The 24,803-nt window shown below is 34.9% G+C and overlaps 2 protein-coding genes across 5 annotated transcripts in view; one reads left to right on the forward strand and one right to left on the reverse strand.

Moving 5' to 3' along the window:
- Nucleotides 1-24,803, reverse strand: part of LOC145668509 (sodium-coupled monocarboxylate transporter 1-like) — a 252,034-nt gene that overhangs the window by 221,310 nt on the left and 5,921 nt on the right. The window contains exon 1 of one of the 4 annotated variants that reach the window (XR_014128030.1): nt 3,447-24,474. The exons of 1 other annotated variant lie outside the window; for it this stretch is intronic. The gene's annotated coding sequence lies outside the window, so the exon portion shown is untranslated. Of the gene's footprint in view, nt 1-3,446; nt 24,475-24,803 lie in introns of those variants that run through there. 2 more of the 4 variants (XM_081736478.1, XM_081736477.1) reach the window with 2 other exon arrangements.
- The window catches only part of LOC145668510 (sodium-coupled monocarboxylate transporter 2-like), a 90,826-nt gene that overhangs the window by 12,060 nt on the left and 53,963 nt on the right, over nt 1-24,803 (forward strand). The window lies entirely within an intron of this gene.

Raw genomic sequence — 24,803 nt, forward strand, 5'->3', positions numbered from 1 at the left:
TGTTCAGTGGATATATTAGACTTATGCTCTACATGCGACTATCAGCTGTGGCCTAACTTCTGTTTTGAAAATTATACCACCAGCGGCAGATACGCGACAATGAATCACAAAATATATTAAATCGCCTATATGTGTGATTTGTTTACATTAAAGTGATTCTAAAAACACTAAAAATGTAACAAGGGGTCGGCGCGAACCCAAAAACTTACGATCCCTAGGCACTTGTTCTTCTGACTTCGCCACGGAGGCGATGAAAGGGACGGCGCATGTAAATGGTTGAGGGTATTTTAATTTGCCCAATGAGAGTTCTCTTTTAACCGTGTATATTCGATGATACCCTTTTGGGATTAGATAAAATGCGTTTGCCATATAATTTTATGATAAAATTACACGCGCCTATTTATTTCATAGCTCTCCCATATTCACTTTCTAAGTATCGGCGACAGTTGCTATGGAAATTCATACAATTATACGCACTCATAACAATACTTTTCTCTTCATGATGTAGAGGCAGTGGTTACTCTTGACCCCTGCAGCTCACTTTAGAAATAATTCGTCTGGAAAAAATAATATATAATAATAAACATATGCACATGATTGGCGATAGTTCGTGTTGGTCCTTTCGGGATTCTTCGCGATGAATCCAAGAAGTGCAGCCAAAAATGAAGTCCTCGCCGAAATTGCCGGTCTCGCCCGAACGGCATTCCCACCTAGGCCTCTTGAGTCAATAATAATAATAATAATAATAATTTTCACGTACTACCACTGAAGTAGAACTAATTCCACACGAACACGAAAACAAACAGATATATATATGATAGGCCCGCTTTGGGTACGGCCACGGCCACATAGATCCTTATAATTAGTTTTACCGAATGTCTGGCTATGCTCTTCTAAAAAGACAGGCGAAGACATTTTGACAGGCGAAGTTTAATGGACTGTTTTAAAAAGAATCAATCCCAAAGGGCAGAACTGCCATAACGTCATATTTATTAGGTATATTGAATACAGCTGTATGAGGTTATCAACACCTGATTAAGAGGCTCTGAAGAGAAGACAGGACCCTTCCCAAATTTCCGGGGCCTTACTTTAGAATTCTTTCGTATGAGTCCCTAGTATGCAGAATGAAGTTTAAAGGACCTTCTTGAAAAATGTGCTATACTATAGTAAATAGACTATTTCTGGGGATTACAATCCAGACCACAAGCTCCGTTCCTTGGAACCTGGCGGATGTGTGGCACCGCTACACCCCCTTTCATTGCTTTCCCTTCAATTTTCTCAAATTACGTTCCTGTCAGAAAGGCTGAAAATATTTTCCAGGGGAGCTCAAACTCTGAACGGCCACCACTGATCAAAACAGGCAAATAATACTATTAATCGATTATCATCTCAAGGGACTTCTACCTTTCGAAATTAAAATAACCTCAAACATATACTGTATATTCTCTACATGCGACGCTTTTTCATCGCCTCCGTGCGGAAGTCGGAATAAAAGTGCCTACGGATTCTCAGATTGGTGGTTCGCGCCCACCCGTGTTAGAATCGTTAATGTTTTAAGCATTTCACCATTTTAGATACGTTCCATACCAACAAAAAGACTTGAAATATAATAATCTAGAACAATATAAATGTGTTGGCAAGTCTCGACTTTCCAATAATAATAATAATAATAATAATAATAATAATAATAATAATAATAATAATAATAATAATAATAATAATAATAATAAAGAAATAAGGGATTTACAATATCAATTATGTAAACAATACCTTCCAATTAACAAAAAATAATTGCCACGGCGGGATTCCAACCCGGATCTCTGCCATACGAGTTTCATTTATTGCCGATTTTTTTTTTAATGCGCCACAACCGTGGTGTTGTTCGCCAGTGGTACCTCACGTCTTTTCGACTTATTCCAAGCAAGACAGGAACACGAACACAGAAATATCGAGGACAGTTAAAATTGCGACCTTGCTCTTCAGAGACATTGGAACCCCGAATGGGCTTCACCTCATAATCCTCAGTAATCTGCCACAAATTCCTCATACAATGATAATAAACTAAGCTAGTAGTTACGGAAGATACAAAGAGAACTTTTTATTTCTACACGTGTTGATACAATTCAAAGAATGCGGAAATAATGTCTCCAGTGTTTTCCTCTTTGGGAATTAGAAGTTAAGGTGACGAAGAGTAGTAACGTAAAATCGGGACCATCGTTAAAAACGATGAGGTAGCTTCAAGTTGAAGAACGTTTTGTGATATTTTCGCCATTTACGAATGTTGTTTTTGAGTAACAGAACGAAATCTCGAATATTCCCATATTCTTAATTCGGAAATATGGCTTTATATATAACATACAACATAAGTAGAAACGTGTTTCTCTTAAGAAGAACTTACAAGGAAATATTCCCAACCTGACCAGTCCGAATTGGACGAAATTTCGTATAGATACTAATTTGAGGTCGGTGAATAACGTGGAAATAGTCATTCGCTTTTGCGTACTGTACGAGATATACTGAGTGATACAAAACAGTGCTATCGCTTTGGTGAAGGAGGCCACACAAGCTTATCTTACGCCTTTTGTTTACATCGATTTTTTAATTAAGAGTCTTCCCAATCATCCCTTCACCCGGAAGCATATACATGCTTCGCCGATCTTCACTTAAGCTTGGGAACAACTCAAGTGAAAGATCGGTAACAACGTGTTTGGTCGCGTCCGAACTATCCTATAACAAAGATCGAAATAAAAAAAAAAAAGATATGCCAATTTTACCTTTCTCGTATTAATTGAGGTTTACCGCGAGGGATAGTTCACTACACACACACAATCGGGACTGGGTACGTTCCGCGACCTGCTCTCGCGTCAATATTCAAAACTAACAGTAACAACAACAACAAAAATTAGAGGAAAGCAAAAAGATTCAAAAACCGGGAATTAGCGATTAACTATTCATATTTATCAAAAACGGTAAAATGATGGTTTTACATGCACTGGTTGTTACATGGAAACTCTGACATTAATAGAAACACAAACTGAGATGACCGATAAACATCAAATATGAACAACACAAGACAACATCTATATTCTTCGTATTACACACACAACAACATTAATATTCATATATCGAGTACTATTAACACCTTTCTTTATGGGATTTCCTAACTAGCTAAAACATTATTTGTAAACATGAAATTACGTGCACAAAATAATTATACACATGCGAGCTCGCGCAGTGGTGGCCGTTTAGTTATGCGTATTTATGATTTTTTTTCTTTTTTTTCACTGTTAGTTGGAGGCGATGGGATTGGCGTACTAATTACGATTAGAGGAGAATAATCACTTTCACACTAATTGACCGATGAACTCCTGTATTAGATAAGTTCTGGTGAGACTTGCTCAAATTGCTTGACGATTGCTTCTACAATATCATTTTTTGTTACTTACAGTTTCGCTTCCCTAGAGGTAATACGCTGCTCTCGTTGTGGTCCTTGCAATGCTGAGTTCGGACCGAGTAAAACTTCTTATTTGCTGAACTTTTCTTGGTCGATACTGCAATTACTACCTTCGGGAGTTCACTACATACTCTTAAACTGATTTGTATCCACCAACTAAACGCAAATACTTTATCAATTTTTCACTTGTACAAGATGATGGTCCTTGGATCGGGATACGTGTTGTACTCATTAACTCCTCGGTCCCGAATAATTGGCGCAGTTCTTGGTCACACAATGCACGTGAGAAAAGTATGGTTGGGCCGTAACACAGTTTCTGATTGGTCAGTAATTGAAAAGTTGTCCAATCACCACTAGCTTTAGAAAGTCACCGGAAATACGAAATGATCCAGCAGCTTCTGGAATGTTCTAGAAACTACACAACCGGAAGTTCCAATGTCTTCGAAACAAAGAACTATTGCTCTGCACACACACACATTCACAAGAAAAGTCAGTTTGTGGCGTCTAAGAGATGTCATGTACTGGAAGAATACGAACATAGTTGCCAACTGCTAAGGTTGTCACCAAAAGTCAATCATGAATTTAATAAAATGTACGCATTAAATTTTCTTGCTTCGATAGTCGATAGCAAATGGCGCCCACAGAGAATTGGCAATATTGCATTAGCAATTTTGACGAAGAAGCCTGGACCGTTCATATGTGGTCCTTGATTTTTTATGCACCCTGTATATAGTTTAATTCCATTGTCCTGTGGTAACTGTTAACATAATATTTCCTTGTTGGGATAAATATGCCACTATAACACTATTTGGGAGCAGCTTGGGGTAAACGCGAAACATTAGAAATATAAATTGGAGAAATTATTTCTTTTTGGCACTGTTAAAGGAGCACTTGTGGTGGAGCATTAGGTACGAGGCACTATTAACGCCATTTTGCACTATTTTGTACACCTTATTATTATTTTGGACAATAGGTCTTTACACCTGTATGTTCGGCCACTTTTATGTAATTACGAAATGTTTTCTGTCTTTTAATGTCCTTTCATTAAAGTATGTAATTTTCTGTTATTTATTAATTTTCACTTGATACTCTTAACTATGGTTTCTCACCGTATGCTCATATTTTATGATTTTTCATTAGCAATAAAACATATCTACTACAACGTTACAAAAAAAATATTAATTAACATGTATATAAATCCCGTTCGGGTAAAGATTTAGGATTATACGAAAAGAAATATTCTTTTGACCTAATGGAATTATACGTAACAAAACGATATTTTTTTTAAATCGGAAACGTATCGGAGACTAATTTGTAATTCAAAAATTGGGGTAGGATCAACGACGGAGTTATCGAATTTGTGCATTACTTTACAACATAAAAATTTCAGTACTTGTTAACTATGAACAGATTTTGAAAAAAAAAACCTTTTTTTCCACAAAAAGTATAGATGTCTTTTTCAAATAATCACTAAAAAATCAATACAATTCAAAATGAAAAATATCACCAATGTGATGATCTTTATCATTGCAACTTAACAACATTAAACCTTAAAAATCATTTACTTATTAATTCGTTTTAACAAAACTCAACAATTCTAAAATTATCTTTTGCAATAGATCTTATTTTCATATTCTCCATCATGTGGTTCAATATTTGAGAGATTTTTAAAACAAAGATTTGTTCCTGATAATGTTTAACTCTCCTGTAATAACTTGACGCCATACATTAAGGCTACATACCATTCATATTTCCTCCAATGGGCATTCAAGAAATATCATTTCTAACGCTTTTCTTATTAACATATTTTTATCGCATTCACATTCAATTACATCGAGGGCACAACGTCAACCTCGGTAAACAACATTTTCGTAAAAACACCTCGTTGCTACTACTGTCAGAGTATAGCCTTGCTACTGCTTTCGGAGCATAGCCTAATTTCATTAAACGCCTCATAACATCTCTATCTCGGACACATCTTGTCAACAGGGTACACACATATATATATAAACAATATTCCTTAACCCATTCACAAACATCGTTATGCATTCGCCTTATGCCTATCATTATTCGATGGAATCTATCATTATTCTTTCATAAATATTGCCCCCTCATATTCATTACAATTACCACTCATACTTCTTGATTATCGAAACCCACTTAAAGTACGTGATCACTTTATTCTCATCAAAACAAATGATTGTTGACTATGTTCATGAAAAAGAAAAAGAATTATTTATTTATCTATTTTTTTTCAAATAAGTACCTTTGCTTTCAAAAGAATTTGCTTTAAAGTCAACGCCAAAAATTCAAAAATGTAGCTGAAGGTCACCGTTACCTTCCTTTTTTAAAATTGTTAACTAATGAACATAGTAAGGCAAAAATATAAAGGTTCAACAAAAAATATCTAACTCAAGGGTATCAGTATAATTATTGAAATGAACTGTATTTCGGGCACCCCTAACTAGCCTTCTTCAGTGATTTACTTACATATATTTCTACAATATATTCACTAATAACCATGACACTTATCTAAAAGTTTGAAATCTGGATCAACACATAATATGACATTGATTATTGTAACTACGGTAATATATTTTATAAAATTATTAAAATATTTTATAAAATTGTTAGCCACTAAATATACAAGATTTTCATTCATATGAAACATACGTTGCTTATGTCTTCTGCCTTAACTATCATAAACTAAAATAAAAATGTGAAGGACGTGTATCAATACTAATTCCCTAAATAACTCGACTATTCATTACTTAATAAGCGAATGTTTTATCAAGAATATTAACCTAATTAATTGAATTATCTTATGCACCATTGCAACTAAGTTACAAGTAATGTAAATTATATTGATATATTAAAAAAAACTACTATGTTTTGTTGAAGCTAAACAAAACCTACTATAGTATGTGTATGCGTATATATATATATATATATATATATATATATATATATATATATATATACAAATTTCGATACTACAAAATGCAATAACTTTCGGATTACAAACACAAAATTCGTGAAACGTTACATGAAAACCTGATATGTAAACATAACGCAATATATAACCAAATTCAAATCCTAATTCTATATTCATGAAACTTATAAAAATTAAAATTAACGATAATATATGTATATATATGGCATTTTGATTTATTTATATATTGTCATTATATGCAACATAATTCAACTATTCGTACGCATACTTGCCTTGCGTAACTTAACTAATAAACTATCAAACATTTACCTATATATGTACAGGTATGACTTAAACGGCGATTAAGCCTTGCGTAGCGCTATCCTGTGTGCCGTTGATCGACAATTCAGGTCGTAAATCATTAATTAAACAAAAATATAGGTTAATGATTTGATCCCGAAGATCAATGAGTGCTGACTTACTGTTTCTTTTACAGCTCGAAGTGTGCGGGAGCGCCAACCTTCCCGACGATTTGAACAAAATCGCTTCTGCACTATATCCTAGTCCCTCCCAGCTGAATGCTTCAAGCATTACAGCTATGTCGTAATCGGGTAAATTATTCCAACCCCAATTGGACTGTCAGTATCTAGACCTCTAGAAGATGTTTAAGAAAATGAACATATGAAAAGAACAATAGGAATACCCTGGGAGGGGAACATTCGATACTACAGCCCTGTATCTAGATCATCATCACTCAGTAACTATAAATTATTTTAGGCCCGCTCATACCTACAAAATTAGTAGGTTTACAAATTATTCTTTTAAAGAGCGCTAGCCGATATGAAAATGTGCGGCCTAACTGGCAAAGTGCACTTATCAACTCCAGGTATGTTGTCACGTCCGAGATTAAAGTCACAATCGAGAATATTTGTTCGTACATCTGAGATCACACATCTCTACAACCCAAGATGACAGTTTTCCAGTAAATTGATAGAATTATAAATGCGTAAGAGAACGCTGATCGGCATCTAGCACAAACGTGTCATGCTTTATTATTTATTTTTTCAATGAATGCTGAGAAATGAATAATAAAATAGTAATAACCTCAACGAAACAAGGAAATGAGGTCAACATGACGAGTCTGACTATAATAATCAGTGGGTTGAAAATGTTCAATTAAGAACCAACAGACTCTTCTCATACAAGAAAGATTTAAAAGAACTTAAATTGGAAAATTTTCACATCCTGAATTAATCGTTACATCCGACAAATATCATTTAAAATTAGAATGTCATATTCGTGGTTTGATTGATTCTACTTTAAACAATTATTACTCGCATTTTTCCATCCAGAAAATAAATTCATTTCAAATTTTAAAACAATATTTACCAGATTTTATTCAAAATCACCGACATTAATAAATTCAAGGCTGATGATAATTTTGATTATCCAATTTCCACAATGTTTTATAACCAATTTACATTATATATATTTTACATTTTTTTATGACTCGAATTTATATGTTCCATTTTATGACAGAAATTTATTATAGGTAATTGTTACCTAATTAAAACAAACACTTTATACATCGATACCAAATTGTGTCGGTTATCATTGGGTCCATCGTACCCACAAAATATTATAATAATCCTTCACAAATGACATGATGACCTTGTCACATTCTATATTAACCTGAAAATAATGTATTATTTTATTTTATGAATACGGGGGGACCCCGAAGAAAAGAAGAAGAAGAAAACGGTTTGCCAAAATCTAAACAATTATAATTTGTCATTTCCTTTACGTCAATTTGAAAAAAAATAAATATCTAATATAATGTCAAAATTTTTAAATGTCGATTAAATATTTTTCTTATATATATATATATATATATTAAACGTCAACAGCCGAAATGGAATTTTGAAGTGTGCGTATCTAATGGCCAAAATTACACACTTGCTGAGGCCCAATCAGACGCCATCCTGATTTCGTCACTGTAATTTTGAAAGACAATAGTGACGCCTCTAAGGGTTAAATTGCGTTTCAACCTCTTCATTCTTCTTAACTTGTAACATTATTAATTTTGAATTCTACTAAATTTCAAACTTTATTAACGTGATAACGAATGCTTATTGACTTTGCATAATAATTATACGTATGAATCGATTTGTAACCAAATTTATCATTTTCAACCTGATTTTCTATTACTTTCTTTCTTTTTTTTCAAGACATATTCCAACATACAATCGTGTTGACATGTTTCCACCAACAAATTAAACAAAGATATTTGCAGATAATTTTAAGTATGCATGTATTCACATTCGTGATGTACGTTCTCTAAAAATCCTATCAAAGTCTCTAAGGGTACCTAACAAATCTCTACAATTCCTAATAAGAACTTCAAATAGGGTTAACAGGTTTCAAAATCCACATTGTTTTTAATATTATGATAATAAAACAACACAAAATGATACAGGCGTAACTTTATTCAGATGTCCTCCCTTTTTATCCTGAAATAAACACAAATACACAAACAAATCACTGAAATTCCATGACTGTGGTAGTGTCCACATAAAAATAGTGATGGTTAAAAATGGGTTGTGGTTGTAAGATTTTTGAATCAAAACAAATTCGCGGGCTAATTTCAATTTATTTTTACCTTCCTTTTCCCTTGGTAATCCTTCATGGGTCCTTTCCTTCTCCTGATCATCCTCAACCTGGATTAATCCTGAAATGGAATTTTATTAAACACGTTTATTATTTCACGTTCCTGATACGATGATAAAAGGCGTGGCTGGATGGATGGATGGTCTTCTTTATTAAGCTGTAAGAGAAATCCCTAAACATTCGGATTAGTGGGGTGCCTTTGTTCGAGCGCGTCGGTGGCGGTGGGTACACACTTGAGATTGAAAAGTACCTTTCTAACTTTTGAGATTCAATGGGGGACAATCAAACAAATGTATAACAATTCTTATTTTTCTTTTTCTATAAAAGCTCAAAAGTCATATTCGGTGCTTAGTTTCTTGTCTCTTTCGGGTTTCAATTCAAATTCGGGGTAAATTTACGCTTCAGTTACACTAACCCTTTTATTTTCCACCGATGTCGATTACACTTGTATGTATGCACTTTCACACGGTTACGACTACTTTTCTAATTGCTTTTTCTGATTCGCGGACCTTTTTCCCTTCTTGCAACGAATTTACTGAGTTTCCCTGCGATAATACGCTTTCGTTTACGATGGTTAGATCTGCCATGCGTCACGATACCTTGCACGAATAGCTGGTCGCGCTTGCGTTTCTTAAAATTCTTCTGAGTCGATGTTTTCACGATTTGTATGTTTGGTTCGGGATGAACTCGCGTATAGTTCGACTTTGATTTATATCTAGTACGTATGCGATTACGTTTAACTTGTTTCGGATTACGTCTACTAGCGCGTTTTTCATTTAGTCTGAACTCACCATCTAGCACATGTTTGGCATTTGTTCGCTTGCGTTCCGCGTACATTCTGGGATTAGGCCGATGAATATTATTGTCATCAAAAACGATCAGCTGTTTTGCTTTACGTCTACTTGCACAATCGAGTTTTTCCTTCTTACATGTTCGCGGTAGTGGGACTCTAATCTTAAAATTTGCACGCGCGAAGAAATTAACTTTACTGCACTCATGACTCACTTGTCTATCACTACTTTTATGCTTATGAACCTTGATCGTACTAGCTACACGTCGTGACATTCTTATATTTCGAGTTGATATACTGTGGAAAATTGATTGACCATTTCGAACTACCTTGTTTTTCCCTCGTGTCTTATTCTTACATTTTGATCTTTTCGCTAGTGTATGCCTATTTTTCAATCTACTCTCATTAACAGTGTTATTTTCTTGTGTGGTTACGGGTAATGTCTTTGACCAACTAATCACACAAGAACAATTGACTACATAAAACACAATTCTCTTCGCGGGCTTACATCTGAAACTGTTCACTTGAAGTCGTTGACCTATGCTACTATGCTCAACGTCGATAAGGATAGAATTGAATCGCAATATAAAGACGTAACTCACACTGAAAGACAGATACGGTACTACAGACGCATATGTAGTTGTAAAATCGCGCAAAACAATTCGCTCGCAACACAACTACAACATTAAATTCTCAACATCGCAAAAAAATAACAACTTAACTCTCAAGCCTTCCCTGGCTTTTCCGAGAGGGTGGGTACGCGCTTCCACTACGCAACCATTCGTTTTGTACAAATCATCGGCATCTCTTGCCGGCACTGCAACTACATTTAAGACCTGTCTGTATACAGATACTCGCATTAAACCGTGATCGGGTACTGTCTCTGTATTGCCTATTTTCTCTTGTTTTACTCCACATGTATTTATCATCGACTTTCGTTCAAGCGTTTTACTCGACGCGTTAATTTCCCGTTCGAACTCGCAAAACAATTCTTCCGCCACTACACAAGGTTGTTTATTAAGATCATAGTCGAAAGTCTCAAAAACACCATTTTTCTGAACTACTACTTCCGGTGTAAACAAACAAATATCTTCCCGTACAACATGATTTTCAGATAACTCGAGATTCTGTTCCGTAACCTGGGCTTGTACGTACACAGGGGTTTCTTCAATTTCTAAATCGTCTGACACTTCGTATACTACACTCGGCACTACACTAACACTAGCCTGATGTACTATTAAAGGTGGTGGTTCAATAACTATAGGTGTAGAAATCTGACATCGATCCATACAATTATATTCCACAAAAATGACTTTAGCTCGCGCTTGCTCTACATGATCTTTCACTGAGCTATTTTTACTTTCCAAACATTCAAACTCGGCTGGTCTACTTTCACAACTGTCCGGCTGCTTAACACTTAACGGTGGTAACTGGATTTCAACAGGAGGCAAAATCTCATATGTTTCCTGACATAAATTGTCTACTGTGACTTCACGTGCATACTGCGGTTCAACTTTCAATGATGGTCTTAATTCCCAGCATCTTTCAAAATTCGTAAATTCAAAATCATAAAACGCATGTTTATTCCATGTTTTCAATTCACTTACAGCTGTGGGGTGAGTCAGTGACACTGACCTACACGACGGTTGCTTGCCTGCATCTACTTTGGATGTATCAGCTGACTGCTTATTCGTAGCCTTTTGTTTCCTACGCCTACCGGGTTCACTTCCGAGCTCTTTTACAATTTGTTCGTGTAAAGATTGATCATACCTCGAATCACCTATTTCCTGATATCGTTCTAAAAGGGATTGTAATTCTTGCAGTGTACGCCTACCTATGACTATAATTCGCCTTCGATCATCTGTACGCACTTCCGCCGTAACGTTAAATGTAAAAGGCCAACTTTGTACAGTGAATGTAATTTCCTTCGGAATGTTCGTGTTTTGATCTTTACCTAATGACCCAAAACTTTTCGACAGGTGGATTCTACTCCAAGTGACGTAGTTATTTTCTTCACTCTTGTCTAGATATATATCGCAAAGACTTTCATCTATGAACACTGTAAATGACCTCATTTTGTTATTACTTTTTTTAAAAAAAACTCAAAACTGAACTTCGGAGTATTTCAAATGTTTAACATTAATTTCCATTTTCTAAGATTTCCCCTCAAATTAATAACTAGCAACATTTTCCTATAAACTAACAACACTTACAATCTGTTCTGATTTCAAACCCTCGATTGTGTCATTGAGCTGTGCAGACTGCTTTTCGAATAAAGCTGTAAGCATATTTTTTTTTTTATTCCTCGGACTCCGACATTTTTTACAAGTTCAGTAATCAATGTTTAAAGAAAGCTAATAATTCACTCTATAGGTCACTAAAATTTCTCTAAAAGAACATAAACATAACAAACACACAATCAATGGCAACTGTTAAAGGTAAGACACACTTGAGTAGTGCACAAATTTATCGCGCGTGTTACTTTTTGTTTTACTTCTTAATACCAGTGCAAGATAAAGACAAACAAGGTCACACTATTGTAAATCTGTTCCGGGTTCCGGCACCAATTAAATATGCTTTTGCTTTGGTGAAGGATTCCACACAAGCTTATCTTACGCCTTTTGTTTACTTCGATTTTTTAATTAAGAGTCTTCCCAATCATCCCCTTCACCCGGAAGCATATACATGGTTTGCCGATCTTCACTTAAGCTTGGGAACAACTCAAGTGAAAGATCGGTAACAACGTGTTTGGTCGCGTCCGAACTATCCTATAACAAAGATCGAAATAAAAAAAAAAGATATGCCAATTTTACCTTTCTCGTATTAATTGAGGTTTACCGCGAGGGATAGTTCACTACACACACACAATCGGGACTGGGTACGTTCCGCGACCTGCTCTCGCGTCAATATTCAAAACTAACAGTAACAACAACAACAAAAATTAGAGGAAAGCAAAAAGATTCAAAAACCGGGAATTAGCGATTAACTATTCATATTTATCAAAAACGGTAAAATGATGGTTTTACATGCACTGGTTGTTACATGGAAACTCTGACATTAATAGAAACACAAACTGAGATGACCGATAAACATCAAATATGAACAACACAAGACAACATCTATATTCTTCGTATTACACACACAACAACATTAATATTCATATATCGAGTACTATTAACACCTTTCTTTATGGGATTTCCTAACTAGCTAAAACATTATTTGTAAACATGAAATTACGTGCACAAAATAATTATACACATGCGAGCTCGCACAGTGGTGGCCGTTTAGTTATGCGTATTTATGATTTTTTTTTCTTTTTTTTCACTGTTAGTTGGAGGCGATGGGATTGGCGTACTAATTACGATTAGAGGAGAATAATCACTTTCACACTAATTGACCGACGAACTCCTGTATTAGATAAGTTCTGGTGAGACTTGCTCAAATTGCTTGACGATTGCTCCTACAATATCATTTTTTGTTACTTACAGTTTCGCTTCCCTAGAGGTGATACGCTGCTCTCGTTGTGGTCCTCGCAATGCTGAGTTCGGACCGAGTAAAACTTCTTATTTGCTGAACTTTTCTTGGTCGATACTGCAATTACTACCTTCGGGAGTTCACTACATACTCTTAAACTGATTTGTATCCACCAACTAAACGCAAATACTTTATCAATTTTTCACTTGTACAAGATGATGGTCCTTGGATCGGGATACGTGTTGTACTCATTAACTCCTCGGTCCCGAATAATTGGCGCAGTTCTTGGTCACACAATGCACGTGAGAAAAGTATGGTTGGGCCGTAACACAGTTTCTGATTGGTCAGTAATTGAAAAGTTGTCCAATCACCACTAGCTTTAGAAAGTCACCGGAAATACGAAATGATCCAGCAGCTTCTGGAATGTTCTAGAAACTACACAACCGGAAGTTCCAATGTCTTCGAAACAAAGAACTATTGCTCTGCACACACATACATTCACAAGAAAAGTCAGTTTGTGGCGTCGAAGAGATGTCATGTACTGGAAGAATACGAACATAGTTGTCAACTGCTAAGGTTGTCACCAAAAGTCAATCATGAATTTAATAAAATGTACGCATTAAATTTTCTAGCTTCGATGGTCGATAGCAAATGGCGCCCACAGAGAATTGGCAATATTGCATTAGCAATTTTGACGAAGAAGCCTGGACCGTTCATATGTGGTCCTTGATTTTTTATGCACCCTGTATATAGTTTAATTCCATTGTCTTGTGGTAACTGTTAACATAATATTTCCTTGTTGGGATAAATATGCCACTATAACACTATTTGGGAGCAGCTTGGGGTAAATGCGAAACATTAGAAATATAAATTGGAGAAACTATTTCTTTTTGGCACTGTTAAAGGAGCACTTGTGGTGGAGCATTAGGTACGAGGCACTATTAACGCCATTTTGCACTATTTTGTACACCTTATTATTATTTTGGACAATAGGTCTTTACACCTGTATGTTCGGCCACTTTTATGTAATTACGAAATGTTTTCTGTCTTTTAATGTCCTTTCATTAAAGTATGTAATTTTCTGTTATTTATTAATTTTCACTTGATACTCTTAACTATGGTTTCTCACCGTATGCTCATATTTTATGATTTTTCATTAGCAATATAACATATCTATTACAACGTTACAAAAAAAATATTAATTAACATGTATATAAATCCCGTTCGGGTAAAGATTTAGGATTATATGAAAAGAAATATTCTTTTGACCTAATGGAATTATACGTAACAAAACGATATTTTTTTAAAAATCGGAAACGTATCGGAGACTAATTTGTAATTCAAAAATTGGGGTAGGATCAACGACGGAGTTATCGAATTTGAGCATTACTTTACAACATAAAAATTTCAGTACTTGTTAACTATGAACAGATTTTGAAAAAAAAAACTTTTTTCCACAAAAAGTATAGATGTCTTTTTCAAATAATCACTAAAAATCAATACAATTCAAAATGAAAAATATCACCAATGTGATGATCTTTATCATTGCAACTTAACAACATTAAAACTTAAAAATCATTTACTTATTAATTCGTTTTAACAAAACTCAACAATTCTAAAATTATCTTTTGCAATAGATCTTATTTTCATATTCTCCATCATGTGGTTCAAAATTTGAGAGATTTTTAAAACAAAGATTTGTTCCTGATAATGTTTAACTCTCCTGTAATAACTTGACGGCATACATTAAGGCTACATACCATTCATATTTCCTCCAATGGGCATTCAAGAAATATCATTTCTAACGCTTTTCTTATTAACATATTTTTATCGCTTTCACATTCAATTACATCGAGGGCACAACGTCAACCTCGGTAAACAACATTTTCGTAAAAACACCTAGTTGCTACCAGTAGCGTAGCGTGGTATTCCGAAATGGGGATGCCAAAGTTAGTCAGTTGTCTGATATAATACAATACAATGCAATGCATGTTCAATGTGTATTTTCCTTAACAAGTGAAAAGATTCACTATGCAGCAAATGTTGTTTCGATGACTCATGTTTTAGAGCTTTCTTCATGAAATTACCCAAATCAGAAATACCGTTTGAACACCACTCCGATTCCTTTGCCCCAAACATAATGCAGACGAAACATAACATTTTATTCCCTACAGAACACCCAGAAAGCCAAGAAAACCTATCCTTATACCACGAAGACTGAAATATTTGCGACTGATTGCTAGTTGTCGTTTTTATGGAAGGCTTTGGGGTAGGTCGTATCTCTTTCAGAGAGCAGCGCTGCTCGTAAGTCAACCGAGATATGGTAGTTATTAACAAAAAAATAAATTAAATTTATGTCTGGTACTGTTATCGTAGTCATTTGCTAAAAGTTAGTAAGGTACTATACCTTGTAGCAGCCGAACCCTTTCCACAGCTTTGTCTCTTAGTTATAAATGTAATATTCTTCATACTACAGTAAAAAAAAATAAAACAAATATTCATTTCAAATCACAAAACACACACACACACAAAAAAAAAATATCCCGCCAATTTTTCTTGACCACCAACGATCAATGTTGCTAATCAAAAGCATAAATCTAGTACAGAACGAAAGGGCATAGCCAGGGAGAGGTGAGCCAATAATTTATCACAAGAAAGGAGTGTAAAGCCATGTTCATTAAACAACTTGCAGAAGTTTTATATTTAGCACGGCATAATTTGCAACCATCCCATACGATTACACAACACAAATAGAAGATTAACAGGATGAGTCTGCTCATTAAGGCCCGCAACCAGCCATTAAAGTTCAGGAGAGAGGCACTAATATGCTAGGGCGTCCAATTGTCACAATTCTGGATCTCTTTTATCAATAACTACTCTTAATAATTAGGAGGCCAAAACATTTAGGTGCCCAGGCTCCCGTAATTGTACGCCTAGTGGGGCATACAGTAGCAAATGCGTAGATTACGTTAGACGCCAATAAGCAATTGTCTCAGCTCCTTTTCTGCCACTAGCATTCTGACGAGAAAATCCGGCTCCACTTTTGTATAAATATTGTTTTCAGTATAATTCCCTTTATTTCTTTCTCGTGGGCAGCTTCTTTCTCAGCATACCATACTTCAATCTTTTTTTTTTTTTAATGTCATCCCTAGAAATTTGTCATCTTGGGTCCGGACCTCAGGTGTCCGTTCGTGAATATGGGCCTGAGTGTTTATATCATTTGAAGATACAAATAGAATGCACTTAAAGCAAATCTGGGGGCCTATTTCTGTGTATCTACTTCATTGTCAGATATCCAGATACGGAAGAGCACAAGTAAATTTTGTGAAGGGCAGAGGGTGGGCTACGTGATTCTACAGAATGCATTATAGTTATGCTTGTGTATGTGAGTCCTCTCAAAGAATATCTGGCTACATTCTGGGACATGATATGTATTTATGATGTAGATTATTAGTTTGCCTTTAATTACTATTACAATTAAAATGCATTTAATTACGATTAAAGCATAACTATTTTTATACTATCACTTACATAAGCGACATGCTTCATAATGGCGTTGAACTAACTTTTTATGTTTTGTTCTATTTCCTTGATAGCGGTCGTACGTTCTATACAGAAACAATAGCTTAGTTCAAAATATATAGAATTGGCAGTACTTGAGCATACGCCAGCTTATATCTAAAGCAAATGTTGGGTTGCAAAGGGATGGCGGGGAGTAGTTGGGAATGCGCATTCGACAGAAAGCAGACGAAATCCTCGATGCTTGCAGTAGGCCTGGATGCCCGAGAAACATAGCATACAACAAGAGGAAAGACAGAAAATGTGCATCTGAGTGATGCGCATGCGTGGGTTCCGTTTGCCAAAGTAAAGCGAGAGAGCGCATCCACAAGATTGCAGTGGAAATAATTGTGATAATTATAAGCAATTTATAAATATAATGAAATACGTACTTTTTCTTATTAACAGGGGATGCCGGGCATACAGGCAATCCCTTACGCTACGCCGCTGGTTGCTACTACTGTCAGAGTATAGCCTTGCTACTGCTTTCGGAGCATAGCCTAATTTCATTAAACGCCTCATAACATCTCTATCTCGGACACATCTTGTCAACAGGGTACACTCATATATATATAAACAATATTCCTTAACCCATTCACAAACATCGTTATGCATTCGCCTTATGCCTATCATTATTCGATGGAATCTATCATTATTCTTTCATAAATATTGCCCCCTCATATTCATTACAATTACCACTCATACTTCTTGATTATCGAAACCCACTTAAAGTACGTGATCACTTTATTCTCATCAAAACAAATGATTGTTGACTATGTTCATGAAAAAGAAAAAGAATTATTTATTTATCTATTTTTTTTTCAAATAAGTACCTTTGCTTTCAAAAGAATTTGCTTTAAAGTCAACGCCAAAAATTCAAAAATGTAGCTGAAGGTCTCCGTTACCTTCCTTTTTTTAAAATTGTTAACTAATGAACATAGTAAGGCAAAAATATAAAGGTTCAACAAAAAAATATCTAACTCAAGGGTATCTGTATAATTATTGAAATGAACTATATTTCGGGCACCCCTAACTAGCCTTCTTCAGTGATTTACTTACATATATTTCTACAATATATTCACTAATAACCATGACACTTATCTAAAAGTTTGAAATCTGGATCAACACATAATATGACATTGATTATTGAAACTACGGTAATATATTTTATAAAATTATTAAAATATTTTATAAAATTGTTAGCCACTAAAATAAACAAGATTTTCATTCATATGAAACATACGTTGCTTATGTCTTCTGCCTTAACTATCATAAACTAAAATAAAAATGTGAAGGACGTGTATCAATACTAATTCCCTAAATAACTCGACTATTCATTACTTAATAAGCGAATGTTTTATCAAGAATATTAACCTAATTAATTGAATTATCTTATGCACCATTGCAACTAAGTTACAAGTAATGTAAATTATATTGATATATTTAAAAAACTAGTATGTTTTGTTGAAGCTAAACAAAACCTACTATAGTATGTGCATGCGTATATATATATACAAATTTCGATACTACAAAATGCAATAACTTTCGGATTACAAACACAAAATTCGTGAAACGTTACATGAAAACCTGATATATAAACATAACATAATATATAACCAAATTCAAATCCTAATTCTATATTCATGAAACTTATAAAAATTAAAATTAACGATAATCTATGTATATATATGGCATTTTGATTTGTTTATATATTATCATTATATGCAACATGATTCAACTATTCGTACGCATAATTGTCTTTCGTAAATTAACTAATAAACTATCAAACATTTAACTATATATGTACAGGTATGACTTAAACGGCTTTTAAGCCTTGCGTAGCGCTATCCTGTGTGTCGTTGATCGACAAAACAGGTCGTAAGTCATTAATTAAACAAAAATATAGGTTAATGATTTGATCCCGAAGATCAATGAGTGCTGACTTACTGTTTCTTTTACAGCTCGAAGTGTGCGGGAGCGCCAACCTTCCCGACGATTTGAACAAAATCGCTTCTGCACTATATCCTAGTCCCTCCCAGCTGAATGCTTCAAGCATTACAGCTATGTCGTAATCGGTAAATTATTCCAACCCCAATTGGACTGTCAGTATCTAGACCTCTAGAAGTCGTTTTAAGAAAATAAACGTATGAAAAGGACAATAAGAATACCCTGGGGGGAACATTCGATACTACAGAACTGCATCTAGATCATCATCACTCAGTAACTATAAATTATTTTAGGCCCGCTCATACCTACAGAATTAGTAGGTTTACAAAATATTCTTTTAAAGAGCGCTAGCCGATATGAAAATGTGCGGCCTAACTGGCAAAGTACACTTATCAACTCCGGGTATGTTGTCATGTCCGAGATTAAAGTCACAATCGAGAATATTTGTTCGTACATCTGAGATCACACATCTCTACAACCCAAGATGACAGTTTTCCAGTAAATTGATAGAATTATAAATGCGTAAGAGAACGCTGATCGGCATCTAGCACAAATGTGTCATGCTTTATTATTTATTTTTTTCAATGAATGCTGAGAAATGAATAATAAAATAGTAATAACCTCAACGAAACAAGGAAATAAGGTCAACATGATGAGTCTGACTATAATAATCAGTGGGTTGAAAATGTTCAATTAAGAACCAACAGACTCTTCTCATACAAGAAAGATTTAAAAGAACTTAAATTGGAAAATTTTCACATCCTGAATTAATCGTTACATCCGACAAATATCATTTAAAATTAGAATGTCATGTTCGTGGTTTGATTGATTCTACTTTAAACAATTATTACTCGCATTTTTCCATCCAGAAAATAAATTCATTTCAAATTTTAAAACAATATTTACCAGATTTTATTCAAAATCACCGACATTAATAAATTCAAGGCTGATGATAATTTTGATTATCCAATTTCCACAATGTTTTACAACCAATTTACATTATATATATTTTACATTTTTTTATGACTCGAATTTATATGTTTCATTTTATGACCCAAATTTGTTATAGGTAATTGTTACCTAATTAAAACAAACACTTTATACATCGACACCAAATTGTGTCGGTTATCATTTGGTCCATCGTACCCACAAAATATTATAATAATCCTTCACAAATGACATGATGACCTTGTCACATTCTATATTAACCTGAAAATAATGTATTATTTTATTTTATGAATACGGGGGGACCCCGAAGAAAAGAAGAAGAAGAAAACGGTTTGCCAAAATCTAAACAATTATAATTTATCATTTCCTTTACGTCAATTTGAAAAAAAATAAATATCAAATATAATGTCAAAATTTTTAAATGTCGATTAAATATTTTTCTTATATATATGTATATATATTAAACGTCAACAGCCGAAATGGAATTTTGAAGTGTGCGTATCTAATGGCCAAAATTACACACTTGCTGAGGCCCAATCGGACGCCATCCCGATTTCGTCACTGTAATTTTGAAAGACAATAGTGACGCCTCTAAGGGTTAAATTGCGTTTCAACCTCTTCATTCTTCTTAACTTGTAACATTATTATTTTTGAATTCTACTAAATTTCAAACTTTATTAACGTGATAACGAATGCTTATTGACTTTGCATAATAATTACACGTATAAATCGATTTGTAACCAAATTTATTATTTTCAACCTGATTTTCTATTACTTTCTTTCTTTTTTCTTCAAGACATATTCCAACATACAATCGTGTTGACATGTTTCCACCAACAAATTAAACAAAGATATTTGCAGATAATTTTAAGTATGCATGTATTCACATTCGTGATGTACGTTCTCTAAAAATCCTATCAAAGTCTCTAAGGGTACCTAACAAATCTCTACAATTCCTAATAAGAACTTCAAATAGGGTTAACAGGTTTCAAAATCCACATTGTTTAATATTATGATAATAAAACAACACAAAATGATACAAGCGTAACTTTATTCAGATGTCCTCCCTTTTTATCCTGAAATAAACACAAATACACAAACAAATCATTGAAATTCCATGACTGTGGTAGTGTCCACATAAAAATAGTGATGGTTAAAAATGGGTTGTGGTTGTAAGATTTTTGAATCAAAACAAATTCGCGGGCTAATTTCAATTTATTTTTACCTTCCTTTTCCCTTGGTAATCCTTCATGGGTCCTTTCCTTCTCGTGATCATCCTCAACCTGGATTAATCCTGAAATGGAATTTTATTAAACAGGTTTATTATTTCACGTACCTGATACGATGATAAAAGGCGTGGCTGGATGGATGGATGGTCTTCTTTATTAAGCTGTAAGAGAAATCCCTAAACATTCGGATTGGTGGGGTGCCTTTGTTCGAGCGCGTCGGTTCCGGTGGGTACACACTTGAGATTGAAAAGTATCTTTCTAACTTTTGAGATTCAATGGGGGACAATCAAACAAATGTATAACAATTCTTATTTTTCTTTTTCTATAAAAGCACAAAAGTCATATTCGGTGTTTAGTTTCTTGTCTCTTCCGGGTTTCAATTCAAATTCGGGGTAAATTTACGCTTCAGTTACACTAACCCTTTTATTTTCCACCGATGTCGATTACACTTGTATGTATGCACTTTCACACGGTTACGACTACTTTTCTAATTGCTTTTTCTGATTCGCGGACCTTTTTCCCTTCTTGCAACGAATTTACTGAGTTTCCCTGCGATAATACGCTTTCGTTTACGATGGTTAGATCTGCCATGCGTCACGATACCTTGCACGAATAGCTGGTCGCGCTTGCGTTTCTTAAAATTCTTCTGAGTCGATGTTTTCACGATTTGTATGTTTGGTTCGGGATGAACTCGCGTATAGTTCGACTTTGATTTATATCTAGTACGTATGCGATTACGTTTAACTTGTTTCGGATTACGTCTACTAGCGCGTTTTTCATTTAGTCTGAACTCACCATCTAGCACATGTTTGGCATTTGTTCGCTTGCGTTCCGCGTACATTCTGGGATTAGGCCGATGAATATTATTGTCATCAAAAACGATCAGCTGTTTTGCTTTACGTCTACTTGCACAATCGAGTTTTTCCTTCTTACATGTTCGCGGTAGTGGGACTCTAATCTTAAAATTTGCACGCGCGAAGAAATTAACTTTACTGCACTCATGACTCACTTGTCTATCACTACTTTTATGCTTATGAACCTTGATCTTACTAGCTACACGTCGTGACATTCTTATATTTCGAGTTGATATACTGTGGAAAATTGATTGACCATTTCGAACTACCTTGTTTTTCCCTCGTGTCTTATTCTTACATTTTGATCTTTTCGCTAGTGTATGCCTATTTTTCAATCTACTCTCATTAACAGTGTTATTTTCTTGTGTGGTTACGGGTAATGTCTTTGACCAACTAATCACACAAGAACAATTGACTACATAAAACACAATTCTCTTCGCGGGCTTACATCTGAAACTGTTCACTTGAAGTCGTTGACCTATGCTACTATGCTCAACGTCGATAAGGATAGAATTGAATCGCAATATAAAGACGTAACTCACACTGAAAGACAGATACGGTACTACAGACGCATATGTAGTTGTAAAATCGCGCAAAACAATTCGCTCGCAACACAACTACAACATTAAATTCTCAACATCGCAAAAAAATAACAACTTAACTCTCAAGCCTTCCCTGGCTTTTCCGAGAGGGTGGGTACGCGCTTCCACTACGCAACCATTCGTTTTGTACAAATCATCCGTCTCTTGCCGGCACTGCAACTACATTTAAGACCTGTCTGTTTACAGATACTCGCATTAAACCGTGATCGGGTACTGTCTCTGTATTGCCTATTTTCTCTTGTTTTACTCCACATGTATTTATCATCGACTTTCGTTCAAGCGTTTTACGCGACGCGTTAATTTCCCGTTCGACCACCTATAACAATTCTCCCGCCACTACACAAGGTTGTTTATTAAGATTATAGTCAAAAGTCTCAAAAACACAATTTTTCTTAACTACTACTTCCGCTGTAAACAAACAAATATCTTCCCGTACAACATGATTTTCAGATAACTCGAGATTCTCTTCCGTAACCTGGGCTTGTACGTACACAGGGGTTTCTTCAATTTCTAAATCGTCTGACACTTCGTATACTACACTCGGCACTACACTAACACTAGCCTGATGTACTATTAAAGGTGGTGGTTCAATAACTATAGGTGTAGAAATCTGACATCGATCCATACAATTATATTCCACAAAAATGACTTTAGCTCGCGCTTGCTCTACATGATCTTTCACTGAGCTATTTTTACTTTCCAAACATTCAAACTCGGCTGGTCTACTTTCACAACTATCCGGCTGCTTAACACTTAACGGTGGTAACTGGATTTCAACAGGAGGCAAAATCTCATATGTTTCCTGACATAAATTGTCTACTGTGACTTCACGTGCATACTGCGGTTCAACTTTCAATGATGGTCTTAATTCCCAGCATCTTTCAAAATTCGTAAATTCAAAATCATAAAACGCATGTTTATTCCATGTTTTCAATTCACTTACAGCTGTGGGGTGAGTCAGTGACACTGACCTACACGACGGTTGCTTGCCTGCATCTACTTTGGATGTATCAGCTGACTGCTTATTCGTAGCCTTTTGTTTCCTACGCCTACCGGGTTCACTTCCGAGCTCTTTTACAATTTGTTCGTGCAAAGATTGATCATACCTCGAATCACCTATTTCCTGATATCGTTCTAAAAGGGATTGTAATTCTTGCAGTGTACGCCTACCTATGACTATAATTCGCCTTCGATCATCTGTACGCACTTCCGCCGTAACGTTAAATGTAAAAGGCCAACTTTGTACAGTGAATGTAATTTCCTTCGGAATGTTCGTGTTTTGATCTTTACCTAATGACCCAAAACTTTTTGATAGGTGGATTCTACTCCAAGTGACGTAGTTATTTTCTTCACTCTTGTCTAGATATATATCGCAAAGACTTTCATCTATGAACACACTAAATGACCTCATTTTGTTATTACTTTTTTTAAAAAAAAACTCAAAACTGAACTTCGGAGTATTTCAAACTTTTAAAATTAATTTCCATTTTCTAAGATTTCCCCTCAAATTAATAACTAGCAACATATTCCTATAAACTAACAACACTTTCAATTTGTTCTGATTTCAAACCCTCGATTGTGTCATTGAGCTGTGCGGACTGCTTTTCGAATAAAGCTGTAAGCATATTTTTTTTTATTCCTCGACTCCGACATTTTGTACAAGTTCAGTAATCAATGTTTAAAGAAAGCTAATAATTTCTCTAAATCAAGCTAAAAATTCACTCTATAGGTCACTAAAATTTCTCTAAAAGAACATAAACATAACAAACACACAATCAATGGCAACTGTTAAAGGTAAGACACACTTGAGTAATGCACAAATTTATCGCGCGTGTTACTTTTTGTTTTACTTCTTAATACCAGTGCAAGATAAAAACAAACAAGGTCACACTATTGTAATTCTGTTCCGGGTTCCGGCACCAATTAAATATGCTATCGCTTTGGTGAAGGAGGCCACATAAGCTTATCTTACGCATTTTGTTTACATCGATTTTTTAATTAAGAGTCTTCCCAATCATCCCCTTCACCCGGAAGCATATACATGCTTTGCCGATCTTCACTTAAGCTTGGGAACAGCTCAAGTGAAAGATCGGTAACAACTTGTTTGATCGCGTCCGAACTATCCTATAACAAAGATCGAAATAAAAAAAAAGAAATGCCAATTTTACCTTTCTCGCATTAATTGAAATTTACCGCGAGGGATAGTTCACTACACACACACAATTGGGACTGGGTACGTTCCGCGACCTGCTCTCGCGTCAATATTCAAAACTAACAGTAACAACAACAACAAAAATTAGAGGAAAGCAAAAAGATTGAAAAGCCGGGAATTAGCGATTAACTACTCA

The sequence above is a fragment of the Thermobia domestica genome, chromosome 13, assembly GCF_964235325.1.
Source record: "Thermobia domestica chromosome 13, izTheDome1.hap1.1, whole genome shotgun sequence".
Taxonomy (NCBI): Eukaryota; Metazoa; Arthropoda; class Insecta; order Zygentoma; family Lepismatidae; genus Thermobia; species Thermobia domestica.